Here is a 14,749-nt window from a genome sequence, read left to right as displayed (position 1 = left end):
TGAAGTTGAAAAATTGCCTTAGCTATGTTAACCAATGTGGGGCAAAAGAATGTTAGGAAACAACTTCCCCTTTCTAAAAATAGATAAGTACCTGAAATAAACTGATCTTAGTGCCAGATGCAAGAGATGCCAGGTACAGGAAAAACTGATCTTTGAGGCCTGAGATAAGTGAGCCTCATTAATGTACTTATAGGTAAAATTATCTTTGCATCTTGAATAATCTTAATCTGTACTGGGTTGCCATTCCTGGTAGGAGATGGAAATTCCAGTGAATAGTTGTTTTTGTATATCCCAGAATCAATCCAAAAGATATTAGCTGACTTTTCTAATCTCTTCCCTCTTGGGTGAGGGAAGTTATTTTCTTCCCAAATTTAACTTCATGGGAGTGAGAGAAAGGTCTGGGGCAGGACTTGACTTTTTTCATTGTGAGGCAAGCTAGCTTGCTGTCAAAACTGGAAAACCCCAAACCAAAGCCCTGGAGGACACACATGGAATAGTTGTAGTCCAGAGTGAACACAGCTTCCAGCTTCTGCCACACATCCAAATGGCATGATGATATACTCGGGGTCATTTGTATGGACAGTCTGAAAGTTCTTCCCAGATGCCTGAGTGACCAACCTGGCTGTGGAAATTTGAGATAGGTCTTAGTGTTGTCATTTCAGATTTAGGCTTAACTCGAGTACATTTTCCATGTTTTTCTTTTGCCATTTGGAAAACAAGTTCTCATGGTTGATTTTGTGGCCAGAATGGAATTCATTAATGACTTGTATTCACCCCTGAAATAATCACTGACATTTTTCTAGAACCTTTAACCCAAACACATTGGTTTCATAACAGATAGCACCAAGTTCCTGACAATTACGGGCCTTTTGGGTCCATGGTCATACATTATAATCTTAGTTTCCATGAGTTTGGACCTGAGTTTGCCAATGTAACTCTCCCCTTCCCAAGTTAAATCCATAGATTGATGGAGATGAAATAGTTGAACATTTTGCTCTCTTGCTTTCTCCTAGCAAGAATGAATGTCTTCTGATTTTCATCCCTTTCCAAGTATATGTAGTGGGTAGGGTGGAAACCCATGTCCATTCCCTTCCTATCATTGGTTAGCCATCATTTCACTATAAGGAGCAGGACAAAATGGAAACTATTCTAATTTTTTTACTTTTCCCAGCTGGTTATCAACCTGAAGGAGACTCCTGTATCTGTTAACAGATTTCTGGCCAAATCCAGAACTGGGTCATTGTGTTTCTGAGGAAGGTCAGTTCTTGATTTCTTTCCTTCTTCCTCCCCATCCTGGGGGGTGGAACCAAGATGGCGACAGGAGAAGAGCCTCTCTTAGGTGCTCTCTCTATAATATTTCAAAAATCATAAAAATTATGACTCTTAACTAAATTTTCGAGAGACAGAACCCACAGAGGGATGCAGTGAGGCAATTCTCCAGACCAAAGTAACCTGGAAAACAGTGGAAAGGGTCTGCTCTATGGGTTAGAGGGATGGTCCACCAGAGTTAAGGCATTTCAGCCTCCTGAAGGTAGCCCCAGGGAGCCGGGGAACTGCAGCTCACCGCAGCGGGAGCAGTTTCCTGACCTACACCCCAGGGCGCACCGGGCACAACTTGGAAGATCAGTGGGGGGACCTCTGACAGAGCGAGCCTATGAAGTCCAGCCCTCAGGACACTCAGTGAGCAGAGGTGGCCATGGCAGCCCAGATCCAGGAAAGAGAAGCAGTCAGAGCTGGTAAGCAGGAGCCTCCAGGCAACTTAGCCTTGAGAGTGTAGCCTACCAAGGGTAGGGGAATGGAGAGAGACTTCTGAGGTCTGTCCTTTGTACTTGGAACAGGACTCTGGGGCTCTAACTACATTCAGATCCCAATCACAGTATAGGCCCCCCATAGAACAGTAACCCCCCCCTCCAGTCAGCCCTGTGGCAGAGGGGTGCCATTGTGGTCATTCACAGACCAGGAGGGAAGACGGGAAGACAGCGCTTCACACATGGAGATCCTTGTGGGGGGAGGGTGTCCCAATAATACTCAAAAGCTCAGAAAGCACCCCAAAACCAGGCACACGCTGGGGAAATTAGTAAACAGAAAAAAGAGGAACACCATTGAGAAATACATTATCTATAATCCCAAGAAGGATCAAAATACTCAGTCTGAAGATGAGGAAGTACAAGTTTCTGCATCTAAAGACTCCAAAAAAAAAAAAACCCCAACAGAAATTGGGCTCAGGCTATGACAGAACTCAAAAAAGATTTTGAAAGTTGAGTAAGAGAGATAGAAGGAAAAACTGGGAAAAGAAATGAGAGAGATGCAGGAAAAACATGAAAAAGAAGTCAGCAGTTTAGTCAAGGAGATCTAAAAAAATGCTGAAGAAAATGACGTTATAAACCAGCATAAGTCAAATGGATAAAACAGTTCAAAAAGTTATTGAGGAGAAGAATGCTTTAAAAAGCAGAATTAGCCAGATGGAAAAAAGAGATAAGAAAGCTTTCTGAGGGAAACAAATCCTTCAGATGTGTAAAGGAGCTAAAGGAAGCTGTTGACACAATACTTCAACACCAAAAGAATGAAAAATTAGAAGAAAATGTGAAATATCTCATTGAGAAAAAAACTGATCTGGAAAACAGACTTAGGAAAGATAATTTAAAAATTATTGGGATATCTGAAAGTCACGATCAGGAAAAAAGCCTTGACCTCATTTTTAAAGAATTCCTACAGGAAAATTGCCCAGATATCCTAGAAGCAGAAGGCAAAATAGAAATTGAGAGAACCCACCAATCTCCCTCAGAAAAAGATCCCCAAAAGATATCCTCCAGTAGTATTATAGCCAAGTTCCAGAACTCCCAAGTCAAAAGAGAAAATATTACAAGCAGCCAGAAGGACACAGTTCAAATATCGTGGAGCTGCAGTCAGGATCACACAGGACTTAGCAGCAACTACATTAAGGGCTCGTAGGACTTGGAATATAATATTCCAGAAGGCAAAAGAGCTTAGAATGAAACTGAGAATCAACTACCAAGCAAAACTGAACTTCCTCATCCAAGGGAAAAGATGGATTTAAAGTGAACCAGGGGAATTTCAGTTGTTCCTGTTGAAACAACCAGAGCTGAACAGAAAGTTTGATCTTCAAGTACAGGACTCAGATGAAGCATAGAGAGTGGAGGAGAAGGGTAAAATATGAAGGACTTGATGATGATGAATTGCATGTATTCCTGCATAGAAAAAATGATACTGATAATACTCATATGAAACTTCTCATTTAATAGAGTAGGTAGAAGGAGCTTTTATAAATGAAGCACAGGAGAGAGCTGAATTTGAAGATATAATATATTGTAAAAATGGGGCCTATGGCTAAAAGGGAAATGTAATGGGAGTAAGAGAAAGGAGAGGTGGGATAGGCTAAGATATTTCATATAAAAGATTTTTTTTAAATTACAATGAGCTATTGCAATGATATGGAAGGGGGGAAGACAAGGGGGAATGAGGGAACCTTTGCTCTCATCAGAGGTAGCTTGGAGAGGAAACAACATATATACTCAATGGGGTATAGACATTTCAAGTAAGAAGAGAAGGGGAGTGGGGGGAAGGGGGGATGTGAGTGATGGAGGAGAGGGTGGACTACAGGGGAGAACTGTCAGATATATAACACATTTTCTTTTTTACTTCTTGTAAAGGGCTGGGATTGGATGGCTTGTCCAGGACCACAGGGCCAGGTGGTTGCTAGGCCTTAGGGGTAGTATGTGGGCTTGGGGCCTCTTGGCCCCAGGGTTGGTGGTCAGTCTGCTGCACCACTCAGCTACCCTACAGCACATTTAAGAAGAGGGACAGAGTGAAAGGAGAGAAAAAATATAGTATATGGTAGTAGGGAAGTACAAATAGAGGGAGTTGCAATCAACAATGGCAAGGGTGGAAAAATATGCAAGTAACTTTTATGATGGATTTATCATAAAGAATGTGATCCACCTGTGATAGAGCTGGGGGTGTTGGAACACAGACTGAAGCACATTTTTAAAAATTATTTAAAAATTATTTTTTTCTCTTTCCTTTACTTCATTGCTCATGAGGGTCTATATTTTTTTGGGGGAAGGGGGTATTATGTTTGCTCTTAAACAAGAATATTTTAGTAATGTATAAAAAATAATTTGTATAAAAATTTAAAAATAAAGTTCCTGAAAATCTCATTTTGAGCTGGTGTCTCTCCATCCAAATCTGCCTCAACTTCCTCTTTTGTAGTAGAAGAACCTACTAAGAGAATGTAGAGTTCTCAGATCTTGAGCCTCTGGTTTTATGAAGGCAATTGGGCCATCAAATGCTTGTAAGACCACATTACTGCAAAGGTGAGTGAGATTCTACCAAAAAGGTCTGCTCTTCACAAACTTTTTGTTTTTCATTGACAGTCTGACAACTAGGTTTCATTGTACCATGAGGGGCTCAAGATGCATCTTCCTTTTCTTCTTTTCCAGCAAAGTTCTCTGATTATCCAGTTTTAATTGTCAGAGTTTTATATTTTCATCTTCCAAAACCTATCTCCATTAGGCTTGAGTCTATGATGCATTGCGTGCATTCTGAAGTGCTCAGTAGACAAGAGTTACACCCAGTCCCATTGGTTCCTACTCCAGATCTGGTCCAGACAGCACCTTTAAAAGTAAAATTGGCCAAATAGAAAAAGAAATCAGCTTTAAAATTAGAAATGACCAACTGGAAAAAGAAAACTACTTCTTAAAAAAAGTAAAATTGGCCAACAAGAAAAGGAAAGAAAATCATTCAAAAGTAAAATAGACCACCTGGAAAAGGAAAACAATTCATCTAAAAGCAAAATTAGTCAACTGGAAAAGGAATCTAAAAAAACATAACTGAGGAAAATAAAACCCTAAAAATTAGTTGGACAAATGTAAACTAATGACTCAGACACCACGATTCCATCAGACAAAACCAAAAGATTTAAAAAATAGAAGGAAATGTAAAGTACCTCTTAATGAAAAATGAACAACTCAGAAAATAGATCCAAGAAAGATAATTTCTATCCGAAAGCCACTATCAGAAAAAAAGAGCCTGGACAATATTTTTCAGGAAATTATTATAAAAACCTTCCCTAATATCCTAGAACAAGGAGATAAAATAGTCTTTGAAAGAATCTATTGATCACCCCCAGAAAGAAATCCCAAAATACTCCAAGGAATATTGTGGCCAAATTTCAAATTACCAAAGTATAAAATACTGCAAGCATTCAAAAAAGAAGCAATTTAAATAAGAGGGAGTCATAGTCAGGATTATGCAGGATTTCGCAGCTTCAACATTAAAAGGATCAGAGAACCTGGAATATGATATTATGGAAGTAAAAGAGTTTAGATTTCAACCAAGAATGAACTACCCTGCAAAATTAACCAAATGAATTTTGAATGAAATAGGGGACTTTCAAACTTAGCTGATAAAAAGACCAAAACTGAAGAGAAAAATTGACCTTCAAATAGAAGACTCAAGAGATGTGTAAAAAGGTAAACAGAGGGGGGCAGCTAGGTGGTACAGTGGATAAAGCACTGACCCTGGAGTCAGGAGTACCTGGGTTCAAATCCGGTCTCAGACACTTAATAATTACCTAGCTGTGTGGCCTTGGGCAAGCCACTTAGCTCCATTTGCCTTACAAAAACCTAAAAAAAAAAGTAAACAGAAAAAAAAAGTTAGTAAGATTAAGCTGATTATATCCCATATGAGAAGACAATATTTGTAACTTTTTAGAATTGTGTTTCTCTTAGGACAGTTGAAGGAAGCTTATATAAAGAATGTGGGTATAAATTGTTTGTAATGTAATAATACATTAGTTCATGAAGGTTGTCTTTCTATTGGCATAGTTGGAGGGAGTGTACTTGGCAGAGGGTGTGAGTATGAAATGATTATAATATGATGATGTTTATAAATCAGGCATTCTGCTGACCCTTGAGAATTGTTCTTTCAAGAAAGATGAAAGGTATATACTTTGACAGAGGGTGAGGGTACAAGATGGGTATAAAACGATACATGAAAAAAGGATATCACTGAGAGAAGGCAGAAGAATTAGAGGATAAACACCATAGGAAAAGGCACAAAGGACATATTGTAGAGGAAAAGAAGGAAGCATGTGAACACTGAATAAATCTTACTCTCAAAAGATTTGGCTCAAAGAGGGAATAACACATTCCCAAATGGGTTTAGAAATTTATCCTACCCCACTGGAAAGTAGGAGAGAAAGGGAAAACAAAGAGGAAGGAGGGACTGATATAAAGAAGGGAAAAGTAAAAATAATGAAAAAAGTAAGGGGAAAGGGAAAAGAAAAGTAGGCTGATAAAAGAGAGGGCAGATGTGAGGAGGGATAAGGTGAAAGGATAGAGAAAAGTAAAAAGGGGGAAGATAGAATGGAGGAACATACAGAGTTAGTATAACTATGAATGTGATAGGATGAGCTATCCCATAAAACAGAAATGGGTAGCAGGGTAGATTAAAAACCAGAATCCTACAATATATTGTTTATAAGAAACACCTCTGAAGCAGAGAGATACATACAAATTAAAGGTAAATGGTTGGAGCAAAATATTTTATGCTTCAAGCTGAAGTAAAAAAAAAAATAACAGGCGTAGCAATCCTGATCTCAGACAAAGCAAAAAACCAAAAATAGATTAAAAGGAATGAGGAAGGAAATTACATCTTCCTAAAAAAGTACCATAGCTAATGAAGTAATATCAATATTAAATTTACATTTTGAATATAAATACTAAAAATATGCACCAAATGGTATAACTCTTTTAGAGGAGAAGCTAAATGAATTACAGGTAGGCATAAGTAGCAAAGCTACATAGAGAGGGATCTCATCCTTCCTCTCTCAAAGGATAAAGAAGATAAAGATGCAAGGAGCTGAATAGAATTTTGGGAAAATTAGCTATCTCTGGAGAAAATTGAATAGGTTAGAAAGGAATATACTATGTATCAGGGCAAAAAAAACCCCTCAATCAAATGCAAAAATAGCAGAAATTTTAAATGCATCATTTTGCACATTATGGTACCATAAAAATTACATTTAAAAACTTCCATGGAAAGATAAACTAGAAATTAATTCTAAATTAAACTAATATTAAAGAATGAGTGTATCAAGCAACAAATCATAAAAATAACCAACAATTTCAACCAAGATAATGACAATATGGGATGCAGTTAAAGCAGTTAGTGGGGAAATTCCATATCTTTAAATGTTTACATGAATAAAATAAAGAGGAGATAAGTGAATTGGCCATTCAACTGAAAAGCTAGAAAAAACAACAAATTAAAAATTCTCAAATTTCAAATTAAAAATTGTGAAAATCAAACAAGAAAATTAAATGAAAATAAGACTATTGAACTAATGTTTGTTTAATGAGAAAAACAACAAAAAAAGTTCTGATTACTATGATTTTAAATAAGAAAATCAAATTGCCAGTCTTAAAAATGAAAAGGGTAAGCTCTTTTCCAATGAAAAGGAAATTAAAATAATTATTTGGCGCTATTTTCTCCAACTGTCTGCCAATAAATCTGACAAATGAATGAATATCTACAAAAATATAAATTGCCCAGATTAACAGAAGAGGAAATACAATACTTACTTAAATAGCCCCATTTCAGGAAAAGAAATTGAAGAAGCCATCTATAAACTCCCCAAGGAAAAAATCTCCCAAGGCCAGATAGATATACAAGTGAATTCTGCCAAACATTTATAGAGCAATTAATTACAATTCTAAATAAACTATTTGAAAAAAAATAGGTGTAGGAATTCTACTAAATTCCTTTTATGACACCAAGGTTGTGCTGGTATACAAATCAGAAAGAACTAAAAGATAATCATAGACCAATTTGCCTAATGAGCATTGATGTGAAAATTTTAAAGTTTTAGCAAAGAAATTCCAGCAAGTCATCACCAGCATAATATATTTTGATAAGATAGGATTTATACCAGATATGCAAGGATGATTCAATATCGGGAAAACAAATAGCATAATTGACATGACAATAACAAAACTAAATCTCAATAGATGCTGGAAAAGCTTTTGATAGAGTACAGAACCCATTCCTATTAAAAAACATTAGAGGGGTGGCTAGGTGGCGCAGTGGATAAAGCACCAGCCCTGGAGTCAGGAGTGCCTGAGTTCAAATCCAGTCTCAGACACTTAATAATTACCTAGCTGTGTGGTCTTGGGCAAGCCACTTAACCCCATTTGCCTTGCAAAAACCTAAATAAAAAAACCACTGGAGAACTTAGGAATAAAGTTTTCTTAAATGACAAGCAGTATCTATGTAAACCATCAGCAAGAATTATATATAATGGAGATAAACTAGAAGTATTCCCAACGAGATTAGTGGTAAAACAAGGTTGCCCATTATCATCACTTTTATTCAAAATTGTATTATAAATATTAGCTTTAGCAACAATAAAAGAAAAAGAAATGGAAAGAATTAGAACAGGCAATGAGAAAAAAAAGTACTGACTCTGCCATGATAGGATGGTATAGTTAGAGAAATCTAGAAAATAACTAAAACACTACTTGAAACAATAACTTTAGGAAAGTAGCAATTATAAAATATACCCGTACAGATCATCAATATTTCTATAATGACCAATAAACTCCAACAACAAATAACAGGAAGAGAAATTCCATTTAAAGTAACTATAAATACTTGGGAGTCTACCTGGCAAGACAAACCCAGAAACTATTTGAAAACATTGACAAAGGACTTTTCACAAAAATTAAGTCAGATCTAGACAATTGAATAAACATTAATTGCTCATGAGTAGGCTGAGCTAATATAGTAAAAAATGGCAATTCTACCTAATTACTTTTTCAGTGTCATACCAATCAGACTACCAAAAAAATAGAAGAGCTAGAAGAAAAACAACAAAATTCCCCATCCAGACGAAAGAAAAGGTCATGCATATCCAGGGAATTAATGAAAAAAAATAATGCAAAGGAATATGGCCTAACTATACCAGATCTAAAACTTTATCATAAAATGATAGTCATCCAAACTGCTTGGTACAGTTAAGAAAGAGAAGTAGATCAATGGGAATAGTTTAGGTACAAAAGAAATAGCAGTAAATGACTATAGCAATCTAATGTTTGATAAACACTGGGATAAGAACTCATTCTTTAACAAAATTGCTGGGAAAAGTAGATGTAAGGCACAAACCAGCACAGACCATCATCTCACAGGCTATACCAAGATAAAGTTGAAATGGTATAGGATTTAGGCATAAATGGTGATACCATAAGTGAATTAGGAGAACAAGGAATAGTCTCTTTGTCAGATATATGGAGAGGGGAGAAGCTTATGATCAAACAAGAGATACAGAACATTATAAATTGTAAAGTGAATAATTTCTACTAAATTGAATTGAAATTCTTTTGCAGAAACAAAACCAATACAACCAAAATTAGAAGGTTTGCAGAAAGCTGGGAAACAATTTTCACAACTAATGTTTCTGATAGAGGACTCATTTCTAAAATATAAACAGACTTGAATTAAATTTATAAGAATACCCCAACTGACAAATGGTGGTTCTTAAATTTTAAAAAATAGCTAGCTATAGCATATGAAAAAATGCTCTAAATCATTATTGATTAGAGAAATGCAAATTAAAACAATTATGAGTTATTACTTCCTCCCTATGTGATTGGCCAATAAGACAAAAAGGAAAATGATCAATGTTTGGAGAGGATGTGGGAAAATTGAGACACCAATAATTGGTGGAGTTGTTCATTCTGAGGAGCAATTAGAACTATACCCAAAAGGCAATAAAATTCTTCATAACCCCTGGTCCAGTAATGCTACTACTAGTTCTGTTTCCTAAAGAGATCACAAAAAAAAAGAAAAGACCCACATGTTCAAAAATATTTATCACGGCTCTTTTTTTGTAGAGGCAAAGAATTGGAAATTGAGAGGATGCTTACCAGTTGGTGAATGGCAGAACAAGTTACATCATATGCATGTTATGGGAATATAAAAATCTTCAAGCTGGACTTTAGAAAAGCATAGAAAGACTTGCCTGAAGTGATACTGAGTGAAATGAGCAGAACCATGGGAATATTGAACACATAAACAGCAATATTGTGTGAAGATCTATTATGAAGGACACTGCTCCTCTCAGCAATTCCATGATCAAGGACAATCCTGAAAGACCTGTTTATGGAAAATGCCATCCACATCAAGCAAAAACAAAAACAAACAATTGAAAATAAACTTTTGCGGTCTGAATGCAGAATATATACATTGTTCACTTTTTAAAATGTTTTTTGTTTCTCATGGTTCTTTTTTTTACCTTTAGCTCTAATTTCTCTTTCACACTATGATTAATATGGAAATATCTTAAAGATGATTTACATATACAATTTATCGGATTGTTCACTGCCATGGGGAGAGGGGAGGGAAGGGAGAGTGGTAGAAAATTGTGAAACTCCCAAGCTTGCAAAAGGATAAAGTTTGAAAACTATCTTTGCATATAATTGGGGAAAAAATACAGTCAGAAAAAAAGTAAATCTAATGAAATATATGTGAATATTTTATAATAAATAGTGGGCAATAAGATTGATCAGGACCTGGGTGGGAAAATACTAAAATGATGAAAATGTTTTAGACTTAACATGATTTATAATTACAAATATGTACTAATTCCAAGAATAAACAAATGAAACATTCCTTTTTTTGTTACATGTTTCCAACAAAATTGTATAATATATGACATCCTATAGTTCTTGTTTGACTTTCTCAGCTCTATCTTAGATTATTACCAAAAATGCTGAAGGGTTTCATCAGTTTACCCAACACTTTATATTTTTAATATTTACATTATGGATAATAACTTAAGACAAAATGCAAACTTGCAACTATAGGAGTTTCAAAATAGAGAAATACCTTATTTCCCCCAGTGCCTAATACAGTGCTTTATACATAAGAACTTCATTGATATTTGCTGAATGAATAATTAAAGTTAAACCATTGTTCATGAGAAATTTATTTTCATTTTTTAATAGCTGAATAAGGCAAACTGCAGTACAAAATTATTTTTTCTTAATATCTTTCATTATGGAAATTGTAAGGAAAAACAACTTAATTCCATCTTAACACTTTGATTAAAATATTACCATCAGAAGTTTAATTTGATTTATAGATTCAGTGACCATATTCTCAGGCTATTATTTGGTTGATCTGAAAGGAGAAATTTGGGTTTTTTGTTTTGTTTTTTTGGCAAACCTTATGAATACTGTAAAGAAAGGAGACTAACTTTTCTTGAAATCAGAACAGATCTGGGAAATTCAAGACATGGTGTCTTTTTTTTTAAAGTTGCCATGTAGATATGACTGTGAACTGTGTGAAAAAGTGGTTTAAAAAAATCACAGCATCCCTGGCCCATATTTTTTCCTTCTCTAGGAATATTAAAATAAAAGAAAACACATACTCGATCTGTTAGTTCCCTTGTATGGAAATTCCCTCTTTCTATAATTTAAAGGATAAAGTCCTTGGGAATTGCTTAAAGTCTGTAAAGGTACAGTGATAAATCCAGAGTCACACATATAGGATTTTCAGTAGGATTTGAATCCAGAACTTGCTGAAGTCTAGCATTTCTGTCCCATTCAATGCTCTCTCTCTCTCTCTCTCTCTCTCTCTCTCTCTCTCTCTCTCTGCCCCCCCCCTTTAGGTTTTTGCAAGGCAGTGAGGTTAAGCGGCTTACCCAAGGTCACACAGCTAGGTAATTGTCTGAGGCTGAATTTGAACTCAGCTCCTCTGCACTCCAGGTAGGTGCTCTACCCACTGCTCCATCTAGTCGCCCCCCACTCAGTGCTCTCTTTTTGTTCTCTACTGATCCCTCTTCTCTATAAACGAGATAATACGTGCATTTGGGGGTTCAGTGTAATTAAAGATGTCCCAAAGTGAAATGGGTTGCCTCAGGAGGAATTATGTTTCCCCTTATTGGAAGTCTTTAAAGAAAAAACTGGAGACGTTAGGAGGAATACAAGTTTGGTGTATGATGGTCTTTGATTTCTTCAACTTAAAGGTTCAGTTATTTTGTGATTTCTTTCATAGGAGTGATTTTTTTTTGTACTGAATAGTTTTATTTTTAGCCTCATACAGCCCCTGAGCAAAGAGAAAGAAAACTGATAGAAAGCTCATATGCTCCACTGGGATCCACACAATATTAAGAGAAGGTTGGGATTGCCTCCAGCTCTTTGGATGAATACCATTGTGGTATATTTACAGCAGGACATAACCCAGAACCTTTCAGAATGGACAGACTTGCATGAGTCACTGTCTGCAGTTTTTTGAAGGAATTTCCCCCATCAATGAGATCAAAGGTCCATTGGAATAATGGTGTATTTTAAAAATTACCAAATTAGTTGGAGCACAGTCTGTCCTTCTGATTTCCCTCTCCTCCCATTCAAATCTGACTTTTAGAAAATTGGAATTCTTTTTAAAATCCCAGGAGGATCATAGCATTATCATTTGTTAGGTAATAGAAGTCCCCTAGAGATTATCTAACTCATTTTACAGATAAGAAATTTGAGACCCAGAGAATCTAAATGACTTGTCAGTGGTCACATAAAGTGGGATCTGAACACAAACCCTATGATAGCAGATCTGATTACATTTCCAACGTGGCTACTGCTTCTGGCCAAAGAAGTGGCTCCATTCATTTCAAAGTGGAAATGTAGAAATATCAACAAGAGAGGTGAGTGGGATAGTGGATCCAGGATGTTTGTGACTTTTTAGTTTTATATTGCAGTAAGTAAATGACTTAAAAGTAGTTTCTAGGGAACAAGACCAATTGAGAGTAACTCATTTAAGTAGGTATCTTCCTCTGACATAAAAATGGTCAAAGCTCTAGGATCCACCTACTCTCAAAATTCAGGGAGTGGTGAGAAAGTCATCAGCTTTGACTTAGGCTCCTCAGAAAGCACTAGTGGGACACAGCAGGCAGAAAGGTGGCAACTCAAATAGACACTTTCTCTAGAGAATTTCATACCCATACTGTACCTAGTGTCTGCCATCCCAATAGTGAAGGTTTCTTGAGTAAAGATGGAAGAGTCAGATGGAAGGAAGCTGGCAGACTTGAGCAAAAGGAAAGGAGGAAGATAGGATGTGTATACACTTAGTTATTTCATGCCTCCTATTAAAATGTGAGCTAATTGAGGAGGATTCTGATTTTACCTTTTTTAGGTAAGGGCTTATTGTATAAAATATCTAATAAATACTTGATTGACTACTGCTATGAGAATGTGGAATCGGAAAGAGGCAATGTCTTTCCCAAAGGTTATTTTATCATTTGCCCCACTCAAAATCTACCCACTATATTAAATAATCTGTTTAGTATATCTGGCGGGAAGCATCAATTGGCAATTTAGAAATGTAATGTAAAGAATGTATCAATTGATAAGGTAATGCAAGGAAGGTATCAGTTGGTAATGTAGAAATGTAAGAATTTAAGGAAGGCATAGTAAAAACTAATGACTATCAAGGGGCCTCGTGTACAAAGTTGAGTTATCAATAGAGGAAAATCCATTCTTTCCAGTAGATTAATGATGTTAGTTATATAACTTTAAAATTAGTTTTCCAATATGTACCTAGATTTGTTTCTTTCCCATTTAAAGAGATTTCATATAAGAAGCTCAAATAAGACTGAATCTCTGCAAAATTTGAAGTATTGTGCAAAAATTGGTTGTTAGTTTTCTTCCTTAGAAAGTCCTAGACTTTTTGGATTTTTCATATCATGGAATATTTCAGCTACTCAGTTTGTCTCTATGCAGGTCCTAGTTTTCTTTGTTGGATTTCTGAAAACACAGGGCCAAAGCAGTTAATTCAAATGAAGTTTGCTTTACTACATGTAAATCCTTTGAAAATGACTCAAGCCATTATTCAGGCCAAGCATTACTTGCCTGACTCAAGGGCAAGAAGGCTTCCAAGCTCACAGACTGTTCTGTTTTATTCATCTGCTCTTTGGCCAGCTCTAGCAGCATCACAGACTGCTTTTGCAAAGACATAGTGACTGAAATAGCCAGTTAAATAGCTGGGGAAAGCCTGCTTAGAATTATTTTCTTAATTTAAATGTGTAAAAACTTTCAGGAAAAGCTAGAGGAATTATGATGAAAACCTGGGATGAAAAATATTGAGAAAAAAGTATATACAGGAAGGGATCTGATGAAAGGCAACCTTGATTTTATCTTTGGTCTTTGTAGATCTCCCATTTGCTCTGAAATGTTTTCCTAGAAAATCTAGCTTGCATACAGAAGTGTCCTGGAATGGTCTCTGTATTGGAGAAACCTTAGAAAGTTCACTTATATATCTGGCTGTTTGTCTATCCGAAGGGTCTACTTCAGTCACTAATGTAACTTATTGAAAATCATGCTAGATGTGGAATCAGAGGACTTAAGTTTAAATGCTAAGTCTCTACCCGTGTGACCACGGACAACTCCCTTAGCTTTACCTAGCCCTTCATTTCTTCATCATAAATATCAGGACATTATTGAACCACATCAGGGGATTATTCAGGGGATTATTTGTGTGTGTGTGTGTGTGTGTGTGATGGATAATGCGTTTTTCATTTTTTATTTCAATTAACAAAGAGCAACTGTTTTCACTTTCCACTTCTCTCCCATTCACCACCATCTGCCCACCCATTAAAAAAAAGTAAAGAAAATAGCAAACAACTCTGGTAAGAAATAAGCATCATCAAACAAAACAAATTTTCCCATTAGCCATGAAA

The 14,749-nt window shown here is 36.0% G+C and overlaps 1 pseudogene; it reads right to left on the bottom strand.

The window, feature by feature from the left end:
* Positions 1 to 325: 325 nt before the first annotated feature.
* LOC141492110 (tubby-related protein 3 pseudogene) lies at positions 326 to 14,027 on the bottom strand (annotated as a pseudogene).
* Positions 14,028 to 14,749: the final 722 nt, after the last annotated feature.

This window comes from Macrotis lagotis, chromosome 6, assembly GCF_037893015.1.
Source record: "Macrotis lagotis isolate mMagLag1 chromosome 6, bilby.v1.9.chrom.fasta, whole genome shotgun sequence".
Taxonomy (NCBI): domain Eukaryota; kingdom Metazoa; phylum Chordata; class Mammalia; order Peramelemorphia; family Peramelidae; genus Macrotis; species Macrotis lagotis.
The sequence above is the reverse complement of the archived record's forward strand: the minus strand, read 5'-3'. Positions and strand labels throughout refer to the sequence as shown.